The 16,121-nt window shown below is 36.9% G+C and overlaps 1 long non-coding RNA gene across 2 annotated transcripts in view; it reads right to left on the minus strand.

The window, feature by feature from the left end:
* Positions 1-14,825, minus strand: part of LOC139172528 (uncharacterized) — a 303,355-nt gene extending 288,530 nt beyond the window's left edge. Inside the window, exons 1-2 of one of the 2 annotated variants that reach the window (XR_011559886.1) lie at positions 14,677-14,825; positions 5,223-5,312 (exon numbers count right to left, since the gene is read on the minus strand). This is a non-coding gene — a long non-coding RNA (uncharacterized lncRNA). Of the gene's footprint in view, positions 1-5,222; positions 5,313-13,452; positions 13,522-14,676 lie in introns of those variants that run through there. The other variant, XR_011559887.1, reaches the window with a different exon arrangement.
* Between the last annotated feature and the right edge of the window lie 1,296 nt (positions 14,826-16,121).

Raw genomic sequence — 16,121 nt, forward strand, 5'->3', positions numbered from 1 at the left:
GACTGGGCGGCACAGAAATAATAAATAAATAAATAAATAAATAAATAAATAAATAAATAAATAAATAAACAAACAAACAAACAAACAAACAAACAAACAAACAAAAAACCCACCCTGTTTTGCCTCAGAGAATTTCAAAATAAAATACTGTACTGTGTGTCTATAATAGTGAGCTCATAATAGGGCAACTCTATCAATATCAAAATGCCACTTGAATAGTTGAGCTAGTTTCAAACTAGATTTTGATTTTCTTTCTCTCTTCCTTACTCCCATTCTTTTTCTTTCTCTTTTCCTTCCTCTCTTTTTTCTATCTGTTTCTCTCTCTTCCTGTCTTCCTCTCTCTCTCCTTCCCTCTCGCTCTTTCCCTCTCGGCTTCTGGGCAGGTTTGGAAAACTCTGAGTTGATGATGATTTTTAGGTGAGCGATTGCTCACTGCTCAGCTTAGAGGGAACTATGCCCAGAGCTGGTTATAATAAATAAAATAAATTAAAAGAAAAACAAGAATTGCATGCAGGTTGGAGATTTCTGGGAGCTGAATTTCTAAGACTTCTAAGTTTGAGAAACACTGGGTTAGATGATTAAAAACTTCAAAATGATTCAAAATGTGACTTGGGGTATCACCATCTTCCCATCCTCCACCTTAGTTTGCTCTTTAGACATCAGTGTTTTGTTCTCCCCCCACCCCTTCTTGCTGAAATAATATATTTTCTTTCATGCTCTTTGAGTCAGTGTTGACTTCTGGTGATTGCGTGGATGAGTTTTCTTGGCAAGGTTTTCCGGAAGTGATTTTCTTCCTGCCCAGGACTGAGAGGAAGTGACTGGCTCATTGGCTGAAGGTGACGCAATTGACTTTGTGCCTAGGACAGAACGAAAACTCACAGTCTCCCTATCCTATAGCTTTAACTAGTACAGCAACTTGTACTGACAAAAATAATGCATAATGATTGTGAAAAGATTGTGAAAAGAAAGACTTAATGAACTGAAAGACTTAATGAACTCAATCTGTATAGTCTGGAGGACAGACGGGAAAGGGGGACATGATCGAAACATCATTTAAATATGTTAAAGGGGTAATTAAATAAGTTTCAGGAGGGAAGTGTTTATAATAGGAAAGTGAACCCAAGAACAAGGGGGCACAATCTGAGGTTAGTTGGGGGAAAGATCAGAAGCAACATGAGAAAATATTATTGTACTGAAAGAGTAGTAGATTCTTGGAACAAACTTCCGGCAAACGTGGTTGGTAAATCCACAGTACATGCCTGGGATAAACATAGATCCATCCTAAGATAAAATACAGGAAATAGTATAAGGGCAGACTAGATGGACCAGGAGGTCTTTTTCTGCTGTCAATCTTCTATGTTTCTATTGTTTATCTACAAATGTTGAATAGAAACCACCAATGCCATCATCATCATTTATCTGTATCAGGACAAGATATCAAAGAGTAGTAAAGCAGACTCCAGAAGAAGGAATTTTTAATTGCTTATTTATGTACAAAGCTCTGACATATTAATTTGCTAAGAGATACAGACAGCAGGAAGAGACATGCTTGGTGTTCCTAGATTTTTGAGGAAGATCCAGAAAGTTGTGGAACAAACGTGGTGCCTTTTCTCCACTCAACCAGGCTTGTTTCTTCTTCCATTCCCAACTGCAGTTCATAGTTTAATGTCACTTGATTAATTTAGAGAGTGAGAAAATGAAGTGGCAGTGAAACCGTTTGGCAAAATGTCAGCCTTTCTCTCCCTAAACCTAATTATCAGCATTGCTGAAGCTGCAGTGAATTTAACAACAAAATGGAGCACTTTGTTGGTGCCCTCAAAGAAAATCAGGGTGAATATGTGAATGTCACAAAGCCTTGGAATATTAATTATTTGTGAAACTAGAGTACCATTCTCCAGGATCTTTTTGGGCCCAAATTCTTATTTGATGATAGAAGAAATCAGCAAGTTCATCTCCAAGCCATATGTACCATATTTTCATAGTATAAGACACAGCCTTTTCCCCTGTAAAAGAGGCTGAAATTTGGGTGCATCTTATACTCTTGTAGCTTTTTTGGTAGCTTTTTTCCCCCCCAGCCCTGGCTTGCAGGATTTTTTTTCATTGCTACTCCAAAGGTTTTTTCCAACCTTAAATCTTGCAGGCTTGTTTTCATTTCATTTATTCCTGAAAAGGGTTTTTTTCAGCCCTAAACAGGGATAAAATGATGTGCAGAAGCTAACCAGGCTAAGGATGCTAGCCAGATGAATATCTGGTATGCAGATTTTTTCCCCCATTTTCCTTCCCAAAAACTAAGGTGCCTTTTACGGTATGGTATGTATGGATGTATATAAAATAATGATTGCCCTAAACTAATTGGTAAAACCTACAAATTTCTAATAACATACAAAACAGAAGAGGAGAGATTGAAAGATATTATGATTAGAAACATAGAAACATAGAAACATAGAAGATTGACGGCAGAAAAAGACCTCATGGTCCATCTAGTCTGCCCTTATACTATTTCCTGTATTTTATCTTACAATGGATATATGTTTATCCCAGGCATGTTTAAATTCAGTTACTGTGGATTTACCAACCACGTCTGCTGGAAGTTTGTTCCAAGGATCTACTACTCTTTCAGTAAAATAATATTTTCTCATGTTGCCTTTGATCTTTCCCCCAACTAACTTCAGATTGTGTCCCCTTGTTCTTGTGTTCACTTTCCTATTAAAAACACTTCCCTCCTGAACCCTATTTAACCCTTTAACATATTTAAATGTTTCGATCATGTCCCCCCTTTTCCTTCTGTCTTCCAGACTATACAGATTGAGTTCATTAAGTCTTTCCTGATACGTTTTATACTTAAGACCTTCCACCATTCTTGTAGCCCGTCTTTGGACCCGTTCAATTTTGTCATTTGATTAGTTGAACAAAAAATGTTGACACCCAATTGATTTGGACAAATGGGAAAAATTATGGACATTTAACTAGCAAATCACAAGATCTATTCCATTCAAGGAAAACCAATGCAAAATGTTCTATCGCTGATACCTGTCTCCATTGAGACTATCAAAGATATACCCAAGCGCATCACCGAGATGTTGGAAGTGCAAAAAAGAGAATGGAACATTTTACCATCTATGGTGGACATGTCCAAAAGTAAACATGTACTGGAACAAGATAGTTATATGGCTAAAAGAAATTATAAAAGATGAAATTTGGGGGGGGGGGACAGAATTATTTTTGCTAGGGATTTTCAATAAGGATTACAAAAAAGAAGCACAGTATTTAATTAAAATAATGATTGCCCCCTTTCCAGGGTTGAGAGAGAATGACTGACCAAGGTCACCCAGATGGTTTCGACCTAAGACAGGACTAAAACTCAGTCGTTCCATTTCTAGCCACTATTTCTAGAATAGTTAAGGCATCAAGTTCCCATGACTGCCTATATCTTTTTAAACTTTCTATATCCATAGTGATCCTATTAGCTCTATTTAATTTTCATTAAGTTTAATCAAATGAAATCAATTTGAGTTTTTGCTGTGGTCCTGTCTGTTATTTTTTGGAGAGAGTCTCTGAAACTGTTCCTGCTTGAGATGGCTAATCTTAAAGAAAGTACCTAGTAAAGAAAGTACCATCAAGTACATACTTCCTTGGATCCAATGACAATGGGGATGTCAGGGTTTTGAGGAATGCCCTAATTAAATCATGAGCCCCAAGCCAAACTTCAAAAGAAATCCAGGTTTTTTATTGGGACATTATGTCCCATGTGAAGTCAGCTCTGATCTCATGTGATTTACGGCCCCAATCATGACCCTGTTTCCCCCCCCCCCCCTCACCAGGGTGTGTCATCATCCACATTGCCTCTCCATTCTTCTTCCATACTCTGGGTCCTTGGTTTACAAATGAGATGCAAAAATTACTCTCATCAGAAAAGAGGACTCGTGACCACTGAGCAACAGACCAGGTTTGTTTGTTTTTAGCCAAGGTAAGACGCTTCTGACCTTGTTTGTTGTTCAGGAGGGCTTGACAAGAGGAAGGTGACATTTGAAGCCCATGTCTAGGATCCGTCTGTGTGTGGTTTCTCTTGATGTACTGACTCCAGCCTCAGTCCACTCCTTGTGAAAGTCCCCAACACTTTTGAATGGCCTTTTCCTGACAATCCTCTCCAGGCAGAATGAAATCTCTGAATCTCCAAAATTCAGGATTCCAATTGGGGAATTTGTCACTTTGATAAGTACTGAATATCATTGTGTGAATGCTGGCTGTTTAAATACTCATAAGGATCACAGGACAGTTCACTTTTTAAAGTATCATATACAAAAAAGACCTCTAACAATCTGAAAAATCAACAAGTGCAGGGGACATATTTTGCAAATCAATAAATGTTAGTACCACTTTATAATGCCTTGGAAAAACCACACTTGGAATATCAGTTGTGGTTGTCATAATGTAAAAAAAAGATGTTGAGACTCTACAAAGAGTGCAGAGAAGAGCAATAACGCTGATTAGGGGGCTGGAAGTTAAAACATATGAAGAATGGTTGCTGGAATTAGGTATGTCTCGTTTAATTGGATTTGTTATTATGTACTGTTTATTATTATTATTATTATTATTATTATTATTATTATTATTATTATTATTTTAATTATTGTTGTGAGCCGCCCCGAGTTTGCGGAGAGGGGCGGCATATAAATCCAATAAATCTAATCTAATCTAATCTAATGAAAAAAAGGACTCGGGATGATATGGTAGCAGTGTTTCTTTTTTTCTTTTCTAAAGGCTGCCACAAACAAGAGGGAATGAAGCTATTCTCCAAAACACTTGAGGGCAGGACAAGAAGCAATGGGTGGAAACTAATCAAGGGGAGAAAAAACCTACAACTAAGGAGAAATTTCCTGATGGTTAGAACAATTAAACAGTCTCCTGATCTCCAGCCTGGTATCGTAATCACTAGACCAAACTGACACAGATCCACATAGATTATTAAATTAATAAGTATCTACTTCGATTTATTAAAATTGGTTCTAAATGGGAAACAAAATTTCATTTGTAGAATTCTTGTAACTGGAATTAAGTGACAAATATGCTTGGAAAGTTCCCTCAGACAGTGATATTATTAAACGTTAGAAGGATGAAAATTTTCTTTAAACATGTTTTTCAATACAGCTTACCAAAAAAATTGATTAGTGTAAGGTGAAAATACATATCATTTAATAGTATATTTCATATCAGTTATTTACCTGCAGGCTAATGTACATCATAAGGTTATTGATAGGTGGATCAATATTGTGGGTAGTTCTATTTCCTGACTGGAGTTCTCGAAACGGAAACTATAAAAACATATACACATATAGAAAGATATAAATTTTAAGTAAGAGAAATAAAACATAGAGAACCCCCAATTAGATTTTTTCTCTCTCTTCTCTCTTTATCTATAGTTGTTAAATTAACAACTTCATAGCTTTACCTACTATGAAGGATATGTATCATTTAAAAACAAGGCAAGCAGTGAAGGGCTGCAAATTTTTTTACTACCACACTGTGGGCATGGCTTATTTTGTGGGTATGGCTTGCCAGCCATGTGACCAGGTGGGAGTGGCTTGGCAATCACGTGACCAGGGACTGGCTTAAAGGTTATGTGACTGGCTTAAAGGTGGCCAACTTGACGTCACTCATGTCAAGGATTTGGGTTAGGGTGCCTGGGCCTCTCCTCGCTTCAGAGAGATTCAATTTCCCTATCTTTTTACTATTACTGAACATCTAAAAGATATTATTTAATTCATGTATATATGCCATATGTGTACATACATATTACGCACAGGCACATAATATATATATATTATCTACTATATAAACTGTAGGTGTATGTACAAACACACAGCTCTTCTAAGATTATACACACACTCCCTGTCTTTCGTAAACTACTCAAGACTCATTTATGCTGCCAGGCATGGGGGAGTTAAGATATTCCTTCCCCCTAGGCCATTACAAGTTATGTATGGTATGTTTGTGTGTATGTTTGGTTTTATTATAAGGGTTTTTAGTTGTTTTATTAATTGGATTTCTACATGCTGTTTTTATCATTGTTGTTAGCCGCCCCGAGTCTGCGGAGAGGGATGGCATACAAACAAACAAACAAACAAACAAACAAACAAACAAACAAATAAATAAATAAATAAATAAATAAATTTACTGTGATAGGAAAAACATACCCTGAGCCCAGAAGGGAAAAACAGAAGATTCCTAGAGAGGTCCCACAGAGGTTTCTCCCCACCTTTTCCAGCCCTGTGTCCTCCCAGGAGATTCCTAGAAAGGCCCCACAGAGGCTTCTCCCTGCCTTTTCCGGTTACATTTTCAAAGGCTTGGGTTTATAACTGGCAAAAAAATCTTGAACACCCACTTCTTATCTAGAAAAGTTTTTAAGTAGAGGCATTTGTAGGTAGAGGTACCACTGTATTCTTATTGGGAATTATAAGAGGGGAAATCAAAAAAGAGAACAGATATATAATACGCCACATAATAACCGCGGGCAAGATAGTTTATGTGCAAAGTTGGAGATCGGATAGTATTCCCACATCTACAATGGTTGTCTGAAAAATTTTAGAATGTGTCAAAACCTGTAAACTAACAATTGAATTGCATGATAAAAAAAGATACAGAATTCTATGAAGCATGGGATAAATGATACAAGTGGTTAGAATGAAACAAAAAATACCAAATACTGTTATAAAATAGGAATGTTAATTTAAAAATTGTATGGGGTCTTTCTTCTTTTTTTCACTTTGTGATGTAAATGAACAGATATATATGTAATTAAAACATAAGAAATTGAATTTGGAAATACAATAGGAGACTCAGTCCATTTAATATAGAAATGTATAGGAAATAAAGAAAGTCAAAGTAAAGCTAGCAATACTGAAAAGTGTAAATAATAATGAAATGTTACAAAAAAAAAGTGTCTACTTGTTGCTGTTTGTTTTTGTCTTATGTTTTTGAATGTTGTTTTTTGTAGGTTGTTTTTAAAGGGAAAAACCAAATATACATGATTATTTTTTTAAAAAAAATTGAAGAACAGGTGAAAAAACAATATTAGCTTGGACTAAAAACATTGGTTATATAATAGAACTAGCTAAATGGCAGTAACTATGGGATAGAAACTATAAATTAATATTGTCAGCTACATATAAAGAGAATTTGTATAAGAAGTTTTACAGATGGAATTGCCCACCGGCAAGACTGGCAAAGATATTTAAAGACAAATCAGTTAAGTGCCACCAGACACCAGGCTCATATTATCATAAATGGTGGACCTGCACAGAAGCAAAAAAATATTGGACTAAAATACATATGTGGCTGGAAAAGATGCTACAACAACATATTGACTCAAAACCTGAAAAGCACTGCCTATCAAAAAGAAAGGACAAACCAGGTACCAATCTATTCACTTCTGCACATTCTAATATTTTCCTAATCACATGCAGGGGGCGCACGGTGCGTCCCTGAGCGAACTGGCAGTACATGAAAATGGAACTCACCCTTGTCTCCACTTTTAGTCTGGCTGCTTAACCACCGCTCTAAATTGGGGTGCTATTAATTTGTAGTTACAATACAGAAAGAACGGTCATCTTAAAGAAGATAGATGTGCTCTTCAACACTCCTAAGATTATTGTCAGGCCTTGTACAATTTATGCATGGTATGTTTGTGTGTGTGTTTGTTAGAAAAATGGGGTTCTTTTTAAATATTTTAAAGTTATTTGGATTTGTTATGAATTGTTGTGTCTTGCTGTGAGCCGCCCCGAGTCTGTGGAGAGGGGTGGCATACAAATCTAAATAATAAATAAATAAATGAATGAATGAATGAATGAATGAATGAATGAATGAATGAATGAATGAATGAATGAATAAATAAATAAATAAATAAATAAATAAATAGTACTGAGAGGGCTGCATGGAGCTGGGATTTATTTATTTTATTTTATTATTTATTTTATTTTATTTTATTTATTTTATTTTATATTTTATTTTATTTTAATTTTTTATTCATTCATTCATTCATTCATTCATTCATTTATTTATTTATTAGATTTGCATGCCGCCCCTCTCCGTAAACTAGGAGCAGCAGATATGATCATATGTAGTCAAAATAACATCCCTTCCTTCTAGAACAGGGGTCCTCAAACCTGGCAACTTTAAGACTTGTGGACTTCATTCTCACAGCTGGCTGGAGAATTCTGGGAGTTGAAGTCCACAAGCCTCAAAGTTGCCAAGTTTGAGGACCTCTGTTCTAGAGTCAAAGTCACTCTGCTCTGCACTTGGAGGTGTGTAACTGGAAGACATCTCCAGTTGGGATGGTGCATTGATTGGACCATGTGATGGACGTGGGTGTTGGGACAGAGACTTGGACTTTCTTTTGGGTGGGAAAAACCCGGAAGCTTTCAGATTCAGGTTTTCCAAGATGTGCCAATATATCATCTCTAATAAAGTCTGCAGAGAGGGGCGGCATACAAATCTAATAAATAAATAAATAAAATGAAACTTTGAGGAAACTCATGCCTTGGAGTTTTGTTTCATTGGAGTTGTTACCTGGAACCCTATCTGAACAGTGAGAAGAGAGGAGCTGAAATAGAAAGATGAAAATGGGTCACAGAGGACCATGTAATCGTTGATTTCCAGATTGATAAAAATTCAGAAGACAGATATGTAAACCGCGAGCTGCAGGCTTCTTCACTATCAATGGAAAGATCTGCCATCTTGCCAGATCACAGGAAGACTATCAGAAAGAAAATCAAAACTTTTCTAACATAGTGTGTATAGAAATATATTGGTCTACATAGGAAAATATATCAGATGCTGGAATTCCTTCAACCCCATCTCACTCTTCTCAATAAATATCTCAATAAATCTTGCTAAAGAGAACTATGTGAAAAACAGGGCCTGGGTAAAAAATGACATTTGGTTTGAAGAAAATGCCAAAGAACCTGATGGAAACATTGACAAACACTTGTGGTTTGTAGCTATACTGTTAGACCAAAGACCAAGAATGACACATGGTAATTCTTCCAAGCTGAGTCCTTCATTGTTTTCACATCTACTGCACATATAAAACCTTGCCAGGCTGAGGACTCTGTTATCTATCGTATTTTTGGCTCCATAAGAAGCACCTGACCATAAGATGCACCTAGGTTTAGAGGAGGAAAACAACACAAAAACCTTTCAGGTGACACCTGAGGGGGCCACAGATTGCTTATTCGACAATCATTAAGTGCTGTACCTCATGATTCTTGACAAATGTATCTTGTTTTTTATGTACACCGAGAGCATATGCACCAATGACAAATTCCTTGTGTGTCCAAATGTAGATCTGAGTCTGTGCAAGAAAACAAAACTACTCCATACTCTGTATGCTCTGAATTCTGAAATGAAAGTAACTGCTTTCTCCTTGGAATAACTACTTATGGTATTGTGTATGTATGTGTATGTATGTATGTATGTATGTAGAGTATATACGGGCACAGGTATGATGGTCTTGGTATATTCGGGTTTCTTCCCATGTAGGATTTGGAAATTTCTGGCGACGTTTCGACAAGGTCCCACTCGTCATCTTCAGGCTGGTGTTTCTGTCCTTGTTCTAAGGCGAACACTGCGAGACCTGAGCTGCCTTCCTTCTATAAATACTGGTGGCTCGGTGTGGTTTGATGGCTCAGCAATTGCCTGCTGTGTAGAAACTTCCTGGTGAGTCAGTGGGGTAACATCTGGGGTCGTTGATGTAGCTGAGGTATGCTGATTAGTGGTTGTAGATTAGGCGTGATATCCTGAGTAGTTGGAACTTGCAGGCTACTTGATTGTTTTGCAATGTGTGTTCTGAGTCTGGTTTCTATGGGTGGGATACGTTTGAGGGCTGGTTTCCAGATGTCTGGTAAGCGGGAGGTATCATCCCGCTTGTTCATATTTTGAGGATGGTTTTCTATCTCGATGGCTTCCATAATTATTCTTTTGCTGTAGTGTTCAGTTTTGGAAATTAATTTGGTACTGTCAAAATCAATTTCATGTCCTGTAGTTTTGAAGTGTTGGAAAAGGGAGGAGGTGTTTTTTTTTCTTTAATGCATTCTTATGTTCTGCAACACGTGCATTTACTCTCCTGTTAGTTTGTCCAATATATGTGGCTGGGCAGATTTTACACGGTATTTGATAAACTCCCTGGTTTTCTAGTTGGATATTGTCTTTCGGGTTTCTTAGGATGTTGGCTATTTTTTTATCTGTACCAAAGGCTGTCTTGATGTTGTGTTTGCGGAGAATTTTACTGATTTTATCTGTGGTGCCTTTGATGTAAGGGAGGAGGGCGATGCCATTGTCCTGTTCTGTGTCTTGGTTCTTGGGGGGTGTCTCTTTTTGGATTAAGTTGTTGATTGCCTCTCTTTGGAATCCATTGGAAATTAATACATTTGTGAGACTGTGTACTTCAGGTTCCAGGTGGTCTTTGTCGGCTAGGCGTTTGGTTCTGGAAATGAGGTTTCTACACAGCAGGCAATTGCTGAGCCATCAAACCACACCCAGCCACCAGTATTTATAGAAGGAAGGCAGCTCAGGTCTCGCAGTGTTTGCCTTAGAACAAGGACAGAAACACCAGCCTGAAGATGACGAGTGAGACCTCATCGAAATGTCGCCAGAAATTTCCAAATCCTACACGGGAAGAAACCTGAATATACCAAGACCGACATATATATATATGTAGATTGTTCTGAGTTCGGGTTTTGCCCCGTGTAATATTTTGAACCCGAACTCAGAGCAATCTACATACATATACCCGTGAAAATCTACGAAAACAAATATGTGTGTGTGTGTGTGTGTGTGTGTGTGTGTTTATGTCGGATCACCCTGGTATATTGAAGGAACGTCACAGCTCCTTTTTGCCTCTAGGTCCAACCCAGGACCATTACAAGGCAGTTAATTTTTTTATTTATAGCCGACAACTATATTCTGTATGTGTCAAATGTTTTTTTAGCTGGAATTTTAAAATTAAGGGAGACTAGGATGGTCCCATTTTGGCCTTGTTCTGGCCTCATCACTCACACACACACACACACACACACACACTATATGGAATATTTCGAAAATAATGCATTAGAGCAATCCAAATACAAACCTAAACTTTGGCTGAGATATGTTGATGATACCTTTGTAATTTGGCCACATGGTAAGGAAAAACTAGACAATTTCCTCACACATCTTAACAGCCTACACCCCAAAATACAGTTTACTATGGAAACAGAAATCAATGATCAACTTCCCTTTCTAGATGTACTGGTCTATAAAAAACCCAATGGCAGCCTAGGACACACTATCTACCAAAAGAAAACCCATACCAACCGTTATCTAAATGCACACTCACACCACCACCCCGCACAAATCACCTCAGTGGCCAAAACTCTCATCACCAGAACCAAACGCTTAGCTGACCATGAGCACTTAAAAACTGAATTGAACAAACTCAAAGATGTATTAATTTCTAATGGATTCGAAGGGAAAACAATCACAAACCTAATCAAAAAAGAGACACCCCCCAAAAAACAAGATCAAGAACAGGACAATGGTACCACCATCCTCCCTTACATCAAGGGCACCACAGACAAAATTAGTAAAATTCTGCACAAACATAACATCAAAACTTCATTTTGCACTAACCAAAAAAATCTAATATCCTAAGGAGCCCCAAAGATAAAATCCAATTGGAATACCAAGGAATCTATGAAATCCCTTGCAAAACATGTGCAGCCACATACATTGGACAAACCAACCGAAGAGTGAGCCAACGCATTGCAGAACATGTGAATGCAGTTAAAAAAGAAGAAAAGACTTCCTCCCTTGTCCAGCACATTAAAAAAACAGGGCACGAAATTGACTTTGAAAAAACTAAATTACTTCACAAAACAGAGAATTTATATAGAAGAGTTGCTCTAGAAGCCATAGAAATTGAGAGGAGCCCCCTTTGCATAAATAAAAGAGATGACACGTCCCGCCTACCAGAAATTTGGAAACCAGCCTTAAACAAAAAAAAAACACTTCATAAAAATCACCATGTCAATCCTTCTAATAATTATGATTTTGGAATTTGGAAATTTGGAAACCAGCCTTAAACAAAAAACACTTCATAAAAATCACCATGTCAATCCTTCTAATAATTATGATTACACCAACCAATCAGATCACTAAAACATAATCACCCAATCTATTTGCTACATTCAAACCAAATCTCCACCCCCACACTATATACTAGGAAGAAATGACAGTTGCAAACATTCCATTTTACAACAGCACGAAGCTTGGAAACTTCAGCCTGATGATGGTGAATGTGATTTCACCGAAACGTCGCATAAACATGCAAAATATTACACAGGGCAAAACCCGAACTCAGAACAATCTACATACATATACCCGTAAAAATTTACGAATATATATATATGTGTGTGTGTGTGTGTGTTTTCGTAGATATATATATAATGCACCAAGATAAATTATTTGTATGTCCAATCACACTTGGCCAATATTCTATTCTATTCCAGTCCAGTCCAGTCTATATATTCTATTTGTATCCTCTAAAGTTGACTCCTAGGCTGCAGAAAAGAGACGGAAGAGGCAGGCAATGACAAAACCAGAAGACACAGGGTTCAGCATTGTAAAAAAGACACCGCTATGGCAGCCTGGCTGCTATTCACCAAAGACTCACAGACATTTCCACCCACTTTTGGTGGTGGAGGGGAGAGTGGGTCTTATGGAGCAAAAATCTTTGGGCTGAATCCTGAGAATTCAGCTCCTTGCCACATTCCATCGTATAATAATTTCTGAACTCTATTTTTTAAAAAATAATGTAGCTAAAAAGTAAAATAATTAAAATCCACAATAAATATAGATCCTGTATGTTCTAAACCAAAGTGTTGGGAGACAGAGCAACCTCAGGGATAACGCAAGACTAAGTAGAGGGCTGGCAAAGGGATCCAGTTGCTTCCATATCAACAGGATCAACAAAAGAGGCAAATGCGAAGATGATGACATCTTTACAAGGGAGACCAGACAGGAAACCTAATCAGATGAACTAATTCTACTTTAACAGATTCTTGCAAGTTTGAAAGGACATTTCTCCACCTGTCTTCATTACAGCAGGAAACTAGGGAGTGTTTTTTTTCTTAGTTTCTTGACCAATCTACTATTCCTATTGAAAGGCACTTCATTGCTTTTAATTCAACTAATCCCTTGATAGTATCTTTTTTCCATGTCTCCCAAGGTCATTCCCTCATGCCATTACATAATAAATGGAATATTCAACTTTCTAATATTAGTTATTTGGCAATATCCATTTCAGGTTTAAGAATTCAAAATTTACAAAAGTTAAAAGAAGCAAACCCATAAAATACACATAAATTATATACATAAATTATATACATTATATATACATAAATTATATACATAAATTACCTTTCTGGATCAACAGGAAAGTAACTGTGCAAAAAAAAAGAAAGGCTCCTATTCTAACAATAAAACATTATATACATAAGTGGGCACCTTATGCACCATCACATGTTGGAGAAGAGAAGGAAGAAACAAAAGAAGAAACAAAATGGCGACAGCAAACTGTACTTTACAGCAATCACAGGTGTGAGGGATTTAATAATAATAATAATAATAATAATTATTATTATTATTATTATTATTATTATTATTATTATTATTATTATTATTGTTATTATTGTTATTATTGTTATTATTATTATTATTTATTAGATTTGTATGCCGCCCCTCTCCGTAGACTCGGGGCAGCTCACAACAATGACAAAAACAATATACAGCATAACAAATCTAATAATTAAAAGAAAACATCTAAAAACCCATCATTTAAAAAACCATACAACACAAACTCTGTAAGCCTGGGGGTGATGTCTCAATTCCCCCATGCCTGGCGATATAGGTGGGTCTTAAGTAATTTACAGAAGACAAGGAGGGTCTAATCTCTGGGGGAAGTTGATTCCAGAGGGCCAGGGCCACACAGAGAAGGCTCTTCCCCTGGGGCCCGCCAGATTTCTCTAGAAAAGGCAAGCATTTAAAGAGACATAACATCTTTTTCCAAAGTCTATCCAGGGGTGACTATTCCAACAAGATTCCCATGGTGTATATAATTTTTAAAAAGGAGCTTCGAAAGAACCTAGACTTTTATAGGATAAAATTTAAAAAATTGTGAAAGGGGGTTAGTTGAAGGGGGAAATTGTGGTCCAGGGTTCCATTTTAAGCTTTAAGCTGAAGTGGACCCACCCATTTTCTACTAAAAATATGTATAGATGGATCCTATGGATCAAAAATACTATTGAACTCGTCATAATTTTAAAGATATAGAAATGTGATTCTAGATGCGCAAAATGTAGCATCTTCCAAAACAATCTGGAAGCCCAAATCAAATCAGTTTGCTTGAATTATGCAATTCAGATACTTAAAATGCAGAATATTTTTCTCCTGTCTCCCAAGGTCATTCCCTCGTGCCATTACAGCACCATTATATAATACATGGAAAACCTAATTTTCGAATATTAGTTATTTGGCAATATCCATTTCTATCATATTTCAGGTTTGTTAAGAATTCAAACTCTTGGCACAAAAGTTTTAAAAAAATAGGACTAATCAAAGGCAAAACCATAAAATACACATTACCTTTCTGGATCAACAGGAAAGTTACTGTGCAAAAAAAGGGCTCCTATTCTAACAATAAAACATTCTATACATAAGTGGGCACCTAATAGCCATCCTGTGTGTTCAGTAAGAGGGAGAAGAGAGGGGACAGAAGAAACAAAATGGAGACAGCAAACTGTACTTTACAGCAATCACAGGTGTGAAGGATTTAGCTAGAAAAGGCAAGCATTTAAAGAGACATAACATCTTTTCCCAAAGTCCATACAGGGGTGACTATTTCAACAAGATTTCCATGGTGTATATAATTGTTTAAAAGGAGTTTCCAAAGAACTGAGACTTTTTTAGGAAAAAAATTAAAAAATTGTGAAAGGGGGGTTAGTTGAAATGGGGTAATGGTGGCCCAGGGTTCCATTTTAAGCTTTAAGCTGAAGTGGACCCACCCATTTCCTCCTAACAATATGTATAGATGGATCCTATGGATCAAAAATACTATTGAACTCATCATAATTTTAAAGATATAGAAACGTGACTCTAGATGTGCAAAATGTAGCATCTTCCGAAACAATCTGGAAGCCCAAATCAAATCAATTTGCTTGAATTATGCAATTTAGATACCTAAAATGCAGAATAATTTACTGAACCAGATCAAGAGTTCAAATCAGATTTGCTTATCCATCTAAATTGCAGGAAGTGTAGAATTCTTTTCTGTCTGCTGTAGACTCTATCCTCTCTATCATCTTATGGAAACATTGCTGCATCTAAGGAGAACAACAAGACCCTTCCTTGTCTTCTGTTCTGCCACCTAAAGGTTACATTGAACCAACTTGATCTGGATCCACCTGATCCACACACCACTAAAAACAGTAAGTCTGCAAGCATCTGTCTCTAAATGCACTGTATACATTTAAAATATTTAAATTACACAGTACTTTCTGGTCACTGCTGCTAAGAGTGTTGAGAGGACCAGTTCATTCTTTCTACATTCAGTAGTTCCCAGGAGTTCTTCTTAAGGTCCCAAAGGTGCTTTTTCAACTGGATTTTGTTTTTCCTTGAAGATGTTTCACTTCTCATCCAAGAAGCTTCAACAGTTCTGAAGAACTGAAAAATTTTCTGAAGAAGCTTCCTGGATGAGAAGTGAAACATCTTCAAGGAAAAACAAAGTCCAGTTACCTTTGGGACAGGTGTGGGTTCTGGTTCCAGTTACAGCAACACAGGCCACCAAGTTACTACCGGTTCTTTAGAACCGGTCCGAACTGGGAGGAACCCACCTCTGCTTTTGGACAACCATCATCTGAATGACTAAGAATCTCCATAGACATTCTTCTTAAGGTCTTCCTTTCTAGCAGTTTTTAAATTTTAGTTTGTCAAACATGTACAAGATAACAGGTATAAGTATAAACATGGACACGAACACAGGAAACGAGTACAAATAAATGGGGACAGTAGGAGACAGTAGGCATGCTGGT

The sequence above is a fragment of the Erythrolamprus reginae genome, chromosome 9 (genome assembly GCF_031021105.1).
Source record: "Erythrolamprus reginae isolate rEryReg1 chromosome 9, rEryReg1.hap1, whole genome shotgun sequence".
NCBI lineage: Eukaryota > Metazoa > Chordata > Lepidosauria > Squamata > Dipsadidae > Erythrolamprus > Erythrolamprus reginae.